The sequence below is a fragment of the Giraffa tippelskirchi genome, chromosome 5 (genome assembly GCF_054371585.1).
Source record: "Giraffa tippelskirchi isolate mGirTip1 chromosome 5, T2T-mGirTip1v1.2.pri, whole genome shotgun sequence".
Taxonomy (NCBI): domain Eukaryota; kingdom Metazoa; phylum Chordata; class Mammalia; order Artiodactyla; family Giraffidae; genus Giraffa; species Giraffa tippelskirchi.
In genome coordinates, this window is record NC_137279.1 from 193,298,736 (window position 1) to 193,315,559 (window position 16,824).

General features: G+C 54.1%; 2 long non-coding RNA genes across 2 annotated transcripts; one reads left to right on the top strand and one right to left on the bottom strand.

Moving 5' to 3' along the window:
- The first annotated feature begins 562 nt into the window (after positions 1 to 562).
- LOC145504969 (uncharacterized) lies at positions 563 to 13,703 on the top strand. Its single transcript, XR_014052664.1, has 3 exons — positions 563 to 694; positions 11,638 to 11,763; positions 11,901 to 13,703. It is a non-coding gene; the product is annotated as an uncharacterized LOC145504969 (long non-coding RNA).
- LOC145504968 (uncharacterized) lies at positions 5,848 to 6,860 on the bottom strand. The gene is made up of 3 exons (XR_014052663.1): positions 6,817 to 6,860; positions 6,547 to 6,671; positions 5,848 to 6,436 (listed from the first exon to the last, which is right to left on the bottom strand). It is a non-coding gene; the product is annotated as an uncharacterized LOC145504968 (long non-coding RNA).
- Positions 13,704 to 16,824: the final 3,121 nt, after the last annotated feature.

Below are 16,824 nucleotides of genomic sequence, written 5' to 3' on the forward strand. Positions count from 1 at the left end.
ATTCTGGAGCCCAAAAAAGTAAAGTCTGACACTGTTTCCACTGTTTCCCCATCTATTTCCCATGGAGTGATGGGACCAGATGCCATGATCTTAGTTTTCTGAACGTTGAGCTTTAAGCCAACTTTTTCACTCTCCTCCTTCACCTTCATCAAGAGGCTCTTTAGTTCTTCTTCACTTTCTGCCATAGGAAAAAGAAGACCAAATCTGCAGAAACCAGAGACAATGAATGAATGAATGATGGAGTCAAAAGACAAGTTGCCTGAATAGAAGCCAAGTCGAGGGGCGGGTGGTGGGATGTGCCGCTATGGAGCTAGGTGGGAGCCCTGGAGGAGTTTGAGGGGACACGTGGAATTTGAACTGCTGCACTGTCTTAACCTGGGCCTCGTCTACCCAAGCCCTCCGCCTGGCGAGGACCACAGAGCATCTGCTGTTCTTACGGCGCAGGCCCTGGAGACCCCGCCCCACTGGAGGCCCTGCTCACTGGAGGCCCGCTCATTGGAGGTGCTGTCTGGTTGCCTTGGCAACCCCCGGAGGCCGAGTTCCGGGCTTTGCGTGCCGCAGGGGAACGCGGTTGCCACAGCAACGGTGGGGCGTGTCAGGCCTGGCACTGGGAGCGGAGCGAGCATCCCAGCGGATGCAGGTGCTGTTGCTCCTGAGAGGACAGGGCCCTCGGGGTACCGAGCCAGACGCGGAAGTGAGTCCCGTTCGTGGGGAGCTCTGTGGGCTCCAGCTGCGTCGCGGTGGGGTTCCAGACGGCATTTTCAGTTCAGTTCAGTTCAGTCGCTCAATCCTGTCCGACTCTTTGCGACCCCATGGGCCGCAGCACGCCAGGCCTCCCTGTCCATCCCCAACTCCCGGAGCCTACCCAAACTCATGTCCATGGAGTCAGTGAGAGGCAACTGAGGCCAGAAAGGGAAAGACTTGCTCCAAGTCAACACGCTGGTGCCCAGGCAGGATCCTGCCAGTTCAGCCAAGACCGTTTTCTTCCCAGCTTTGGCTCCAGCGCGTCCAGGCCCCAGGGTGGCCTGTGTGTCAGTTTCCCCGATCTGGACCGTGCATCTTGTGTCCACAGAGTGCTCCTCTCCGGCGGAAGGCCACATGGCCCCCGTGGATCCCCTGGAGGCCTCTGCCCCGCTCCACCACGGCCCACCCAAAGTCACGCTCTCCCCTCAGTTTCTGCAGCCTTCCCATCCTCCAGAGTCCCATCTGGAAGCCCCTCCACGCAGCCTTCCGCCGCTCCCCCCGCCCACCCCGCGCTGCTCTGAGCTCTCACTCGCTTCATCCTCTGAGGGTCTCATGTTCAGTTCAGTTCAGTCACTCAGTCGTGTCCGACTCTTTGTGACCCCATGAATCGCAGCATGCCAGGCCTCCCTGTCCATCACCAACTCCTGGAGTTTACCCAAACCCATGTCCATCGAGTCGGTGATGCCATCCAGCTATCTCATCCTCTGTCGTCCCCTTCTCCTCCCGCCCCCAATCCTTCCCAGCATTAGGGTCTTTTCCAATGAGTCAACTCCTTGCAGGAGGTGGCCAAAGTATTGGAGTTTCAGCTTCAACATCAGTCCTTCCAATGAACACCCAGGACTGATCTCCTTTAGGATGGATTGATTGGATCTCCTTGCAGTCCAAGGGACTCTCAAAAGTCTTCTCCAACACCACAGTTCAAAAACATCAATTCTTCAGCGCTCAGTTTTCTTCACTGTCCAACTCTCACATCCATACACGACTACTGGAAAAATCATAGCCTTGACTAGACGGACCTTTGTTGGCAAAGTAATGTCTCTGCTTTTAAATATGCTATCTAGGTTGTTCATAACTTTCCTTCCAAGGAGTAAGCGTCTTTTAATTTCATGGCTGCAGTCACCATCTGCAGTGATTTTGGAGCCCACAAAAATAAAGTCTGCCACTGTTTCCACTGTTTCCCCATCTATTTCCCATGAAGTGATGGGACCAGATGCCATGATCTTAATTTTCTGAGTGTTGAGCTTTAAGCCAACTTTTTCACTCTCCTCTTTCACTTTCATCAAGAGGCTCTTTAGTTCTTCTTTGCTTTCTGCCATAAAGGTGGTGTCCTCTGCATATCTGAGGTTATTGATATTTCTCCCAGCAATCTTGATTCTAGCTTGTGCTTCTTCCAGCCCAGCGTTTCTCGTGATGTGTACTCTGCATATAAGTTAAATAAGCAGGGTGACAATATACAGCCTTGACACACTCCTTTTCCTATTTGGAACCAGTCTGTTGTTCCATGTCCAGTTCTAACTATTGCTTCCTGACCTGCATACCGGTTTCTCAAGAGACAGGTCAGATGGTCTGGTATGCCCATCTCTGTCAGAATTTTCCACAGTTTATAGTGATCCATGCAGTCAAAGGCTTTGGCATAGTCAATAAAGCAGAAATAGATGTTTTTCTGAAGCTCTCTTGCTTTTTCGATGATCCAGCGGATGTTGGCAATTTGATCTCTCGTTCCTCTGCCTTTTCTAAAACCGGCTTGAACATCTGGAAGTTCACAGTTCACGTTTTGCTGAAGCCTGGCTTGGAGAATTTTAAGCATTACTTTATTAGCATGTGAGATGAGTGCAATTGTGCAGTAGTTCGAGCATTCTTTGGCTTTGCCTTTCTTTGGGATTGGAACGAAAACTGAACTTTTCCAGTCCTGTGGCCACTGATGAGTTTTCCAGATTTGCTGGCATATTGAGTGCAGCACTTTCACAGCATCACCTTTGAGGATTTGAAATAGCTCAACTGGAATTCCATCACCTCCACTAGCTTTGTTCGTCGTGATGCTTCCTAAGGCCCACTTGACTTCACATTCCAGGATGTCTGGCTCTAGGTGAGTGATCACACCATTGTGATTATCTGGGTCGTGAAGATCTTTTTTGTACAGTTCTTCTGTGTATTCTTGCCACCTCTTCTTAATATCGTCTGCTTCTGTTAGGTCCCTACCATTTCTATCCTTTATCGAGCCCGTGTGGTTGTGTTTAAAGTGGACCCATTGCCCTCCTTGGGATTCGGGGAAGAGCAAAGCCAGTGTGTCCACACTCAAGTGTGTAAACCGTCTGAGAACCAGGCTGTCTGATGCATCCCTGGCAGGAGAACACGACAGACCCTCAGGCTGGTGGCAACACCTGTGCCAGCACCCAGGGACCTCAGCAACGGTGCAGACAGGACTCCCACGTGACCCGCAGGGCTGCGGGGATGGAGTAGAGACCAGACACTGGCCACTGGCCTCGGTGCCGGGATAGACCCAGCAGAGACCCCGTCGCACACTCAGCACAGACAGGGGGCTGGGGTCCAGAACTGCCGGAGACTCCAGGCCCAGGGCTGGACTCCCCAGCAGACCGACCCCAGGGCGGCCCGAGGCTGAGCACCCGCGGACACGGACAGGCAGCCAGGCAGCGTCTCAGGCCCAGGGCTGGACTCCCCAGCAGACCGACCCCAGGGCGGCCCGAGGCTGAGCACCCGCGGACACGGACGGGCAGCCAGGCAGCGTCTCAGGCCCAGGGCTGGACTCCCCAGCAGACCGACCCCAGGGCGGCCCGAGGCTGAGCACCCGCGGACACGGACGGGCAGCCAGGCAGAGCGTCAGGCCCAGGGCTGGACTCCCCAGCAGACCGACCCCAGGGCGGCCCGAGGCTGAGCACCCGCGGACTCGGACGGGCAGCCAGGCAGCGTCTCAGGCCCGGGGCTGGACTCGCCATCAGGCTGACCCCAGGGCGGCCCGAGGCTGAGCACCCGCAAACACGGATGGCCAGCCAGGCAGCGTCTCAGGCCCACGTTCCGACACCACTCAGTGTGCAAGTGGCCTGGGCCCGGCCAGCCTTCATGTTACGATGCAGAACTTGCAGAGTGCGTCTTTGTGAATATCTGTGCACGTCTGAGCTCCTTCCACACAGGCCCCTTTGCACAGGGAGGCACAATTGACGGCCCCATTTTGCAGATGAAGAAATGGAGGCTGAGAGACTTGGAAAGGCCCTGAGGATTCCGGGTGCCTGGGGTCAGCCTGAGCCAGACCCCTGACTGAACACTCTTTCCATGACTGCAGTAGCTTCTTGAGGGCCAGGCAGCCCCTGAGGGGGTGGTAGGAAGCAGGCTCATAGGGTGACCGCCTATGTCCGGCATTGCTTAGCCGGACCCACGATCTCCTCCCTGGGCACTGGGCAGGGCTGGGGTGCAGCCCAGGGGTCTGAATCTGCAGGAATGCACCTGCAGCCTGCACCCTGAACCCCGTGTCACTGCAGAGCATGGGGAGGAGGGCTCAGCGTCGTCAGACTTTATGGAGAAGGGAACCGACCTGCAAGAGAGAGGCGGTGCTGAGTCCCAGACCTTGAACCCGGAGCAGAGCTGGGGGACCCGCACCCCATGGGAGAGGAGGCAGGCGAGGCCCTGGACTTTAGGCTTGAGAGGCCCGGGGGGGACCTGCCCTGCGTGTGGACAGCTCTGTGGGCGCTGTGCGTGGTGCGCTGACGGCAAGCTGCTGACTCAGTGTCTGGCCTGCAGCAGCTGGCACCCGGGCGGCTGGGCTGGGCCAGAGCCCATTGTGGGGGACCATGTCCACAGGCCAGCTGCTGCCAGCCACTCCCTCCGTGACCCAGAGCAGGAGGAAATGCTGACCTTTTAAAGGTCAATCAAAACCCCCACCACCCCCCTTCTGGCCCCTCCACTGTTTCCCCTCGTCTCCACATCTGCAAAGACCCCTCAGGCTCTGAGCTATGTCTGGGCTTTTGGGGCAAGGGCACAGGAAGGGTATCCCTCCCCATGTCCTGGACATGTTGCTCGTTAGGAGGGCTGGTCCTCAGGGTCTCCTACTGCCCACCGCAGGCCAGGGGTGGGAAGGCTGGGACTCCCCAGTGGCACGGCAAGGATTCTGTCAGCCTGCTCCTAAAGCTGGGGAGGGCTGGGGGCTAGAGCAGGGGCTCTGGGGTTCAGACAAGGAGGGTGTCCCGCCTGCTGCTGAATGCCGGCGGGGGCGGGGAGACACTGTCCTGCCCAGGGCAACTTTGCAGTCTTAGAGAAGACGGCCATCCCCAGGAACTCTCTTCCAAGTGGGAAGGGCTGCCGTGGCAAAGCCCAGGGGCGTACAGGGCACCCTGAACCCCTGCTTCCCCACTCTGTCCCTGGAGGCTGACGGCTCTGGGCTCTGCTTTGGTTCCAGCCAGTGGGAGGGTCCCACAGGAGGTGAAAGCACAGGAGGAGAGGGTGGGCCGAGGGGCGGCAGTTTCCCCAGGGTCTCCTTTTCAGAACCTCAAGTGGGACATGGGCTGCCACCCGTGCTGAGGACTCTGATTTCCTCCCCAGGTTCTGGTGTGGAACCTTCCTGTACCCTCCAGGACTGGCAAAGACTCCCAACGTCACTGACTCCTGGAATTCACTCCCTCGGGGGGTCCTTAGCTCTGCCCTGCCCAGAGTAAATAGCCTTTCATGAACTGTCTGCCTCAGCTGCCCCAGAGCGTTTTCTGTGGGAACCCTCACTAGTCCGGGCTGTGCGGCGCGGTGCTTGGTGGCTCAATCGTGTCCGACTCTGTGACCCCACGGACTGTAGCCCGCCAGGATCCTCTGTCCATGGAGTTCTCCAGGCAAGAATACTAGAGTGGGTTACCATTTCCTTCTCCAGGAGATCTTCCCAACCCAGGGATCAAGGCTGCATCTCCTGCATTGGAGGTGAATTTGTTTACCTCTGAGTCACTGGGGAAGCCCAGATAATGAGTAACAACAACAGAATTCAGCAGAGAGCACTAGAAAGAAATTAAGGTAAAACTTGAAGTTATGAAATAGAAAATAAATAATTTTTAGAAAGAAAAAAATGATTGGTTCTTTGAAAATGAGAAGAAAATATAACTACAGAAAAAAATGTTTAAAATGCACTTTATATAAAAAGTGAAAATCGAAATAAAATTGATAGCTTTCTAAGAAAATATTAACCACCAAGACTTTCTCATAAGGCATATAGATTGGATGTTTATGCCCCCCAAATTCATATGTTGAAATTGTAACCAACACATGCGGTGGCATTAGGAGGTGGGGCCTTGGGCAAGCGATTGTGGCCCGAGGGTGGAGCCCTCACAAAGGGGGTCAGTGCCCTTAGAAGAGAGGCCCCAGGGAGCCCCTCTCACCTCCCAGCACGTGAGGACACGGGAGCGGTCGGGCGTCTGAGAGCCGGACTCCAGATCTGCCGGCACTTTGGTCGTGGACTTCTAGCCTCCAGAACCATGAGAAGCGAGTGCCTGCCGTTTAAAGCTCCCAGCCTACGGTGCCCTGTTACAGCAGCCGGGGCGGACTGAGGCACGGGGAGAAGCCCTGGACGGTGCAGTCATAGGGTCGGAGGGCAGACGCGGTAAACGGTCTGACTTCCCTCCCACGGGGTCGGACGTCAGGGACTGTTCCACGGGCCAGTCCTCCCAGCTCCTCCAGGAGCATCACATGTGTTATTTATAATAATCTAAGGCAGAAAAAAACAGGGCACGATCACTGGTTTGTTCTCCGAAGGTAACAGAGTCCTGAGATTGACGCCAACAGCAGCATGAAAGGGGAACTAAAGGCTGATCGCACCTTCTAACGTAAACGCAGAAATCCTAAGTGGGGTTGAACCGTACAATGGTCTTGACCATGGAGAATTTGTTCCAAGAATGAAAGGATGGTTCAATATTCGGAAAACTTACAGTGAAATTCATTGCCTTAATAGTATAGAATAGGAAAAATCATGTTACATTGATCAATGCTAAAAATACATTTGATAAAATTCAACAGTTACTCCTGATATACACTCTTAACCTCAGAATAGCATGAATCTTCCTAACTTCAAGAAGGAAGAAATCACACCTTAACATCACACGTGGCCTCCGTAACGCTCGCACCCGGGGCACGCATGCTCAGTTACGTAGCCTCCGTAACGCTCGCACCCGGGGCACGCATGCTCAGTTACTCGGTCGCGTCCACCTCTCTGTGACCCCACGGACTGCAGCCCCCCAGGCTCCTCTGTCCACAGGATTCCCCAGGCAAGAATACTGGAGTGGGATGCCATTTCCTACTCCTGGGGATCTTCCCAGCCCAGGATCAAACCCATGTCTCTTGCATCTCCCGCATTAGCAGGCAGATTCTCTACCACTGGGCCACCCGGGAAGCACCTCAAACATGGTACCTCGTCTGGTTTCAATGTGATATTTACATGGCCCTGAACTTGTTTTCTTTATTTTTTTCTTTTTTAAATTATGAAAATATAATAACACGTTTACAGGAGCCTTGGGAAATACAGAACAAAGGCACACACAGTTCCTTTCTGCATTGCAGCTTTCTTGTCTGCTTCCTCTCTGCTCCCATGGTCGAGGGTCTCGCTTGCCTTGGGCATGGTTGTGCACCCAGAATCAAGAACAGTGGCTGGCATGAAGTACAGGCCAAAAAATATTTGATGAATGGCTGAATAAATGAATAAATAAATATTGGGAGGAACAACTCAACATATTTCCAAAAAGGTTAAAAATCAAACAAGGATGGATGGTGTTGCTGTTCAAGTTCAGTATTATTATGATTCTTCTATTTCGTGTAAAGATAAGAGAAAACAAATGCCAGATCTAAGTGTGAAAAACAAGAAAGGTGTACTTTTCAGATGAGATATTTTCACTACTTAGAAAATTTAAGAAAACAAACAAGGAATTTAGTAAGGTGGCCAAATGGCAAATCAACCAGAAAAAGTTCCAGCTGTAAGTGTGAGCGAACGCAGGGGTGAGAAGGAGTCTCAGGGAGAAAGCCAGATGACCAGCAGACACAGCAAACACTTGAAAAGGTGCTCAACCAAAACTCACAGTTACAGCAGTAACGACAGCACCCACGGCCTTCAGATCTACGAGCGCCCAGTCTGTGCACCCCCAGGGGCCAGGGGCCATGGTTTGGAAGGTGAGTGATGACACCCGGGGTGTTACCCCAGCACAAGGCCAGATCATCCCAGGATTGCTCAACACCCCGAAATGAGAAGCCCCCGAGTCCACCAGTGGACAAGTGGATAAATGAAGTGTGCTGTGCTCCCATAGTAAGTGCTACTGCAGTCAGGATGAATGGATCAGATCTGCTCACAGTTGCGTGGATCAACCCCCAAACACTCTGGGTCAAAGAGGCAAACAGCCAGTGTTTACCAAGCGCGTTTGTCTACACGAGACTTTTACCTGTTTTTTACCATCCGTACAGGTATAGTAAGATTACGGAGGCGTGCGTTTAGTTTGACTGACCTTGGGGTTGAGTTCCTCTGGGAATGGAGGAAGGAGAAGGGGACTAGGGAAGGGTCATCAGAAGCTCCGACTGTCCGACTGTCCGTGAGATACTCATGGCTTGGCCGTTAACGAGGTGTGAGTTACACACGGTGGATGCTCACATGTGTGCCAGCTGGTTTCCCCTGAGCAAGCCAGGCCCCTTCCCACCACTCCCAAGGTTCTCACACATAGTCCCTCCCCAGTCCATTCCCCGCCCCAGATGCAACCTTGGAGCTGATACCTAGTGTCAGAGGTTCCTTTGCTGATTCGAGAATCTCACTAAATGGAATCGTACTCTTCCATGTCTGGATGGTTCCAGCACAGTATTTCTGAGCTTCACGCACGCTATTAAGCTATCAGCAGCCTCTCTCTCGTCACTGTTGAGTAGGGATGCCATCCATAGCTATGCGGAAGTTGTTTGCCAGAGTCCGCTGATGGGTTTCTAGTCTCTGACTATTATTAATAAAGCTTGAACATTCTTGTACAAGGCTTTGGAGAGGACATATATTTTTAGTTTCTCTTGAAACTAAAGGGGAAATGCTGAGTCATAGATAAAAATATGTGTGTGTGTGTATATATATATACTTTCCAAGAAACTGCAGTAAAATTTTCACTCCCATCAGTAGTGTAGGAGGTTCCACTTACCTCACAGCCTTGTCGACATTTGGTAGTGTCAGCCTCTTTAATTTTAGCCATCCTATCTTCCTTGATCGCTCCTTGATGACTAACGATAAGAACTTTTCATGCGTTTATTGACCACTTGTATGTTTTCGTGCGTGTGTGTGAGAAGTTGGTTCAAGTCTTTGCCCATTAACAACAGCAGGATATTTCTGTATTATTAAGTTGCAAGATTCTTTACGTAACATGGATGTAACTCATTTGTCAACCCTGTGCACCTCGACTATTTCCTCCCAGTTTGAGGTTTGCCCATTTATTTTCTTGGTGACGTTTTTGATGAGGAGAAGCATTTAACCTTTATGAGGTTCTCTTTATCTTTTGTGCGTGTGTAGTCAGCCTATGAAGTCTGTGAATGTTTCCTCCTAGCTTTTACCCGTTTGTTGTTTTTGCTTTTACCTTTAGGTTCATGACGCAGCCTGAAATGATACCCAGTGGTCCGAGCAATGCTCACTGAGCCCCCCTCCCTGGTCAGCCACGCGGGCCCCCGACAGGAACCGCTGGCCGTGTGTTTTGGGTCCGTTTTTAGACACTCTGTTGTGCTGCACTGATTAATTGGTCTCTTCTTTTTCCAGCACCACACTTGCTTGATTACTGTAGGCATCAGTACATTTTATTGTTTTAAAAAACAGGATCTGAAGCCAAAGGAGGAAAATGTTAACATTTGTTAAATCTAGTGGTGGGCACAAGGGTTTTGAAGCCTCTCAAAACATTTAAAAACATAAACATGTAATGGAAGACAGGTTCCAGTCACGACAGCAACAAAAACTTATCAGTTCCTAAGAAGAAATTAATAAATGGACAAGTTCTTTATTTAAAAAAAACGAAAAAGGTTATTGAAGATATTGAATTTATATGAGTAATTGAAAGATAAAATACTTTCCTGAATGGAAAGACTGAGTATTACAAATTTAATGTAATTTCTATTAAAAACGTAAGAGTATTTTTGGAAGGTAAATTCATCCTCAAGTTAATCTAGGCAAAGTCAATAAGAGTGAATAGCAAGAAAAACTGGAGAAGGAAATGGCAGCCCACTCCAGTGTTCTTGCCTGGAGAATCCCGGGAACCGGGGAGCCTGGTGGGCTGCCGTCTATGGGGTCGCACAGGGTCGGACACGACTGAAGCGACTTAGCAGCAGCAGCAGCAGCAAAAAAAAATTGAAATAAGCAAAAGAAAAAATGCTAAGGGAAATTAATCTACCTTATGGCAACTCAACTTTAAAGCTATAATAATGATAATAACTCAATACCGGCAAAAGATAAATCAAACTGACAGATAAATGAAACAAAACAGATATAAATGAACTTAGCTTGTGATAAGGTCACACTTCAAACAAATAGGGAAAAGTCAGTCTATTTTCTGAACCACGTTTGTTGAGTAAAGGATCTATTTGGGGGAGAAAAAAATAAGGTGTCTTCCTCCCTTTACATACACACAAAATCCCAGATGGACTCGAAAACTAAAATAAGAACGACAACTTCTGGTTATTTTTGTCCCACAAAAAATACAAATGCTGTTTTTCATTTCCTTGGGCTATGGAAGACCTTTCCAAAACATAAGGGATCCACAAAGCGTAGCACACAAACCTGACAGATGGGGCCACCTCAAAATCTAGAGCTTGAATGTCGCAAAATTAGCCATAGTCAGAGTTAAATTAAAAGAAAAAAAGATCCAACTAGAAGAAAATGCTTATAACAGCCACAGAAGATTGTATGTGTACCCATAATGTTGTTTAGTCGCCAAGTCGCGTCTGACTCTTTGCAACCCCGTGGACTGTAGCCCGCCAGGCTCCTCTGTCCGTGGAATTTTCCAGGCAAGAACACTGGAGTGGAATACGGGTTGCCCTTTTCTTCTCCAGGGGATCTTCCTGACTCAGGGATCGAACCCTCATCTTCCACATTGCAGGCAGATTCTTTACCGTCTGAGCCACCAGGGGAGCCCCGCAGTGTAACCCTTGCTGTGATATAAGTTCTGCTGACCCTGTGAGCTCACGAGGGTTTTGAAGGCAGAGACTGCCAAGGCTGGTGGCCCTTCCTGGTGGCCCAGGTCAGCAACATGGCTTTGGGTCATTCCTGGAAATTTGAGAAGGTCCTGATGGTCAGCACCCCGCGATACACCTCTTTCTGCTCGAGCCAGCTGCAGCGAGTTCTCACCGAGCCCTGGTGGGTGTGACCCAAGGGTGCAGCTCTGGTGACACCTGACCCTTTGTGGTGACACTTGACAACCGTGGACCTCCTGGCTGCACGAGAGCCCCCAGGAGCTGGCCTGAGACTCTGAGCTGACTGAATCAGGGTGGCCGTGAAGGCGTCCGGCCCAGGCCGGTTGACAGGCTCGCACAGCTGACTCCCGGGTGCAGCCCGGCTGAGAACCACGCTTTGGGCGGCTGTGTCTGCAGCAGCAGCGGCTTCTGTCCCGCTGAAGTGTGGTTTATACCATCCTATACCACTTCCTCTATCGGCTCCGTGGCCGCAGGGGTCACTGCCAGCACGTCCCCGAGCTCGTCCAGATGACCTTCTGCCAGTGGCCGTCCACGCTCCACACTGGCTCCCAGGAGCCCCTGCCCTAATCAGGCGCTTCTACTGGCCCTTCAGTGAAGGCCCCCGAGTCTCAGTGCTCAGCGGTCCTTCATCTTCACCCTTTCTGCTGTTGGTGTCTTCTTGTCTGGTTTTTTTCCCCTTGAATTTGTGTGTCTCTCCATATGAAGATGTGCTTGTTATTTTTCTAGAGAATCCATCAATCATCCGGGACCCCTTTGGTGCAGACAACCCTGTGGATGGGATTCTGGCGACTCCAGCAGAGGGGCTTCAGCCTGAGAAATCGCAGCTCATAGAGGGTTTCCTCCCACCCGGAGGTCAGAAGATGACATCGCAGAAACAAAATTGGCAGCAAAGTGGCTGAAATGAGATCTTTTCTTAGATCTTGGCAGGAGAGAGGCTGACCTTGGAGGAAGGAGTTTGGAGATCAATCTGTTGCTCATCTGTTTTTCAGGAGCAGAAGGGAGGGAGCCAGAGGCCAGCCTGCACCCCGCAAGGCTGCTGGTTGCTGCTCACCAGGAGCGGCCTGCGGCTGGGGTCCCTCCACCCTGAGCCTCCAAGTCTCCGGTCCATTCAGGCCTGCTCGTGGAGCGGCCGTGGGCTCCCAGTCACCCCCCACCTGAGGGGCAATCTCTGGGGAAGTGGGTGACCTGGAGGGGGCCCTGTGCAGGGGGTCTCCGGGAGGCAGTGAGCGGAGGCAGCCGTGCACCTGGCAGCTCCAGGAGGACAGTGAGCTCCCTGGGACGGGGCGGCCGGGAGCGAGATGCCAGCGGCCTCGTGGTCTGAGCCACATTCTGGGCGCGGGACAGGGCGAGGAAGAGCAGAACGCACCTAGAAATGCCAGGGAGGTCAGCAGAGCTCGCCGGTGGCCAGTCGTCCACGTGAGCCGCCGCACCCAGTCCCGCCTGCTGGGAGGAGCTGCCCTGGCCTGGCTCAGCACACCCCCTACACGAGGACCAGAGCCTCAGCAGAGGTGGGGGTGCCAGAGGGCCTGCCTGCCTCCAGGGGAGATCCAGGCTGCGGCTCTGATGGCACACCCCCCCTAGAATGCCCCAGCGTTTGCCTCCTCTGCAGGCCCACCTGGCCGGCGTCCGGGTGGACGTTTCTCCTCCGGGTCAGCCCGGCCGCCTCCGCATCCCTGCGTGATTCCCCACTGCAATGGAACTGCCCTGGGGAGGTCAGGTCCCGGCTCCAAGCCTCAGGATCCTAATTCATAAAAAGCCTGCTTTCCTTGAGGGCTGCCAGGATAGGCTGAGTGAAGTGCTGAGAAGTGAGGACAGGCAACCCCAGAGCCCACCCCCAACGCCTGGTCTTCGGGTTTCAGCCCTTCCCGGATGGACCCGGCAGAGGAGGGGCCCTGTCCCCCCAGGACCCCCACCACCTGTGCTCCTGGAGGGACCGTGAGCGTGGGCAGCCTCTCGGGGTCCCAGTGCTGCCCCAGCACCTCCCCCAGCCTTGTCTGCAGCCTCCCGGGCCACGGCGGGAGTCCCGGGAGCTTGGGCGCCCCACACTCACTTCCTGGGGGGCAGGAGCACAGGGGGAGGTCAGCAGAAGGCCGGCACCTCAGTCTTCTCTCCTCACACCCTCCCGGTCTGGGACCGGGTAGCACAGAGGGAGTTGCTGGCCTTCCTGGAAGCCCCAGGGCCGGGCAGAGGAAGGGGGTGTCCAGGTTGGGAGCTGGACCCCGGACGAAGGTCTGAGCTGGGGTCCCAGGGCAGGAACCCGCGGTAGGGACCGCTGCTGACCTGGAGCACAGGGCAGTCTCACCTTTCCCAGCAGGAAACCAGGTGACCCCACGCTTCGCGGGGTCAAACCTCAGACCCTGGGGAAAGGTGAGCTTCCTGCCCAGAGGCTCCTGGGGCAGGAAGGCTGTGCCCTGGGGGGGTCTGGGGTGCTTGTGAGTGAGAGAGATTCAGGCAGAGGAGGCCGGCCAGTTTGCCAGGGCACAGGGGGCGACCAGCCAAGGCCTGGGGACGCAGAACCCTCCCCACACAGGGAGTTCTCATGCATGCAGAGTCTCGGGCCGCACCCAGCCCCCCGAGTCAGGATCCCCTTGTAGACAAGCTTCCCACTGAGGCCTTTTCCACCGAGGCTTGAGAGGCACTCACCCATCAAAACAGACTTGAACCAGCAGCGCGCGACGCCAGGAGCCAGTCTCAATCCCAGCTCGAACAAACCACCTTTGAAAAGTCATCTTTTGGACAGTAGGTTAAATTTGTCTCCAGACAGGTGACATTAAATATAATAACAGCATCGAGCTCTGTAGGAAAATGTCCATGTTTTACATGCACGTTGGGAGATTTGGGTGAAATCACATAAGGTCTGGGATTTGCTTTGAAACAAGGAAAATTAGATGAGAGAACGTGGGGGTGGTGGTGGTGCAGATCAGAGAAATGAGGCGGAGAAGACATGGACGGCAGTGCGCCGGCGCGCTGGTGGGAGCCAGGTTCCAGGGGCCCAATTTCGGGGTCAGTTTGGCGGGTTTCCGTGACTCAGGTTGGAGATATTTTAAATCTGTGACTGTCCTGCGCATGTCTCCATCACAGCCTGCGCACGGCCTGCGGACCGTGCCTACACTGCAAGTAGGGCGCGTGTCCAGCCCCTCTGCAGGGCTCACCCCCTCGCAGCAGACCCATCCCTGGGCGGGATTTGGGCAAGGGGCCCGTCCTCTTTAGACCTTCCTGCAGTCCCCTCCCCTCGGTCCTGATGTCGCTGTTCCCCGTGGGCCAGGCCTGCCGCCTCACCTCAGCTGTCCCAGCCCCAGGCTGGTGGCTCGCAGGGCAGGGCCCAAGCACCGGCTTTCACAGCCAGGTGACCTCTGACCACAGCCCACCTGCTTTGAGCCTCCCTGTCCTGTGGGTCCTCTGGGACTCCTGGCTTCCTTGGGCTTGCCGCGGAGCGTCTCCGGCCACAAATGCAGGTTCCTGGCCACAGACAGTCTGGGGGTCCTAAAGCTCGCTCACACGGGGACCCTCTGCCCTGCAGACACAGGTAATGGGGGAGCACCTCCTTCCCCTGGCTGACTCTCAGAGCACCTTCTTCGCTACAGTGCCAGGGCTGCAGGTGACTTCTGCGCGTCCGCAGGGCTTTCAGGATAACCCCAGAGGTGCCGGCTCCCGGGGCTGCCCTCTCCGCCCTCCGTCCACATGCCCTGGTGAACCTTTCTCTCCATCAGGTTCAGAGAGCTGCCCGCCCCCCGTCCTCACCTTGGACCTGCTTCCCGCTGCCCCCTGGACTTCCCTGAGGCCACAGCCCGCCGCCGAGCCTGCCCCTGCCCTGGGCCAGCACGCTGGAGCCGTGAGCCTGGGGGCTTCCTCACCATCTTATTCATAGTTGTTTATTCTCATACGGCTGACACAGAGAAGATCTCAGTCAAGGACGGTGAACACAGAAAAACACGAATTAAGGGCACAAAACGTCAGGACCTCTCTCAGGACGGGAAAGAACTGAGGCTGAAGTTTGCCAAACAGAGGACGGAAACATGGATGTAACCGCACAGTTGTCAGTGTGAACACTTGACTGCCTGAGCTTAAAGAAATCAGTATGACTCTGTCAGGGTCCCCAAGACCACCCCTACGTTTGCTACGGGGCCCCAGGACTCAGCACAGATTCAGGACAGAGAAAGGATGCAAAGCAGCATCAGTGAGAGGAAGAGGCGGGCGGGGACGGGTCGGGGAGCAGATGTGAGCTTGCAGAGCCCCCCCACACGCGACATCCTCCCATCCCCGCCACCACCCAGCAGGTACTGTCTCCCGGGAGACCAGTAGACACGCAGCGCCCAGGGTTTTTACTGGGGGGCTGATTCAAGGGCACCTGTGCCTGGGGAAGGTTCCAGACCTCCAGAGGAAGTGGTGCTTGGCTGGCAGGAGCCTCACTCTGCAGAGACGTTTGGGCCGGCAAGGCCCTCTCCTCCCCGAGGGCACTGGGGACCCTCGGGAACTCCAGCCCAGGGCCCGCCTCACAGGCTGCCCTCCGGAGCGGGCTGGCTGCTCTCGGCTCTCCCGGGAGGTGGGGGTGGTGGTGGTGCAGGCCTGTTAACCCTTTACTGCACAGCAGGGGGAAAACAGTTCCCATCAAGGAGAGAAGCGAAAAGCCTTCACGCTAGAAACACTGAGTAAATGATTTTAGCTGCTGAATCACACACACCTGCTCACTGGACACACAGTCATTTAGAGAATCCACTCTGCCCCTTCCATGTCTGTGAAAAGACTTAAGAAAGGTTCTTCTGTTCATTAAGAAGAAACTTGGAGCAGGAGAGACTGACGCTCCGAATGGCCAGACGGGTTCGGGAGTGAGAGTCGGCGGCGGCCCTGGCCTTCTCTGGACTCGTCCATCAGGGACCCACGAGCTCTCCGTGTTAACTCCACTCACAGACCCACGTATAGTAAATGACCCCCGTGACGCAGGAAAAAGCCTGGCAAGACGAGTGTGAGAGGATAAAAGTAGCCGGGCCGATGGGGTGTCTGCAGGGTGTTCCACTTGCTTTCAGTTCAGTCCAGTCGCTCCGTCGCGCCCCATGGACTGCAGCACGCCAGGCTTCCCTTCACGTAAAGGGAAGCTTCGTTTGCTTTAAATTTATTTTATTCCTTTAAAGAATCATTTACAGTGAGCACATAATACTTTCACCTTTTAAAATTCAATTTAAAACGTGAATGTCGGGGGCTTTCTTATTGGCTTGGTGTTAAAAACTCTGCCTGCCAGTGTAGGGACACGGGTTTGATCCCCAGTCCGGGAAGATCCCCCGTGCTGCGGGACCCGTGGGCCACCACCACTGAGCCCGCGTGCCTAGAGCCCGTGCCCCACAACAAGAGAAGCCACCACCGTGAGAAGCCAGACCACTGCGACTGGGGAGCAGCCCCGCTCTCCGCAACTAGGGAAAGCCTCCGCAAAGCAATGAAGACCCAGCGTAGCCAAAAATGAATAAATAAATCTAAAAAACCCCGTGAGTGTCAGGTAGGCACTGAATTCATTTTCTTGGGAAAATTCCTGAGAACAGCAGAGTCCCCCAGGCTCTCCATCGCATCAGGCTGAGCTGATTCACGGCAACAGCTGGCAAACTGTCTTCCACGTATGACGTCTTTTGAGCCTCACTAACCCCCAAGATGTGGGCACTCAGATGCCCTGCCACAAAGACAGTCCAGATCGGGGAGGTTAGGTGACTGATGAGGCCAGACCCTGGGAGGACGTGAGTTTGCAGAGGTCTCCCAGGTGCCCTGACAGGGTTCACCCGGCCCCAGAAATAACTGAGTTTAGGGAGCCCTTGGTGAGGTCAGACTAGGCAGGGGAAGTGTTGTGGGCAGGAGTCCCAGGGCACATGGGCCGTTTCTCAACCTCTTTCCATAAGAGCTGGGCTGTGATCGGGGCTGGCTCGGGCTGGC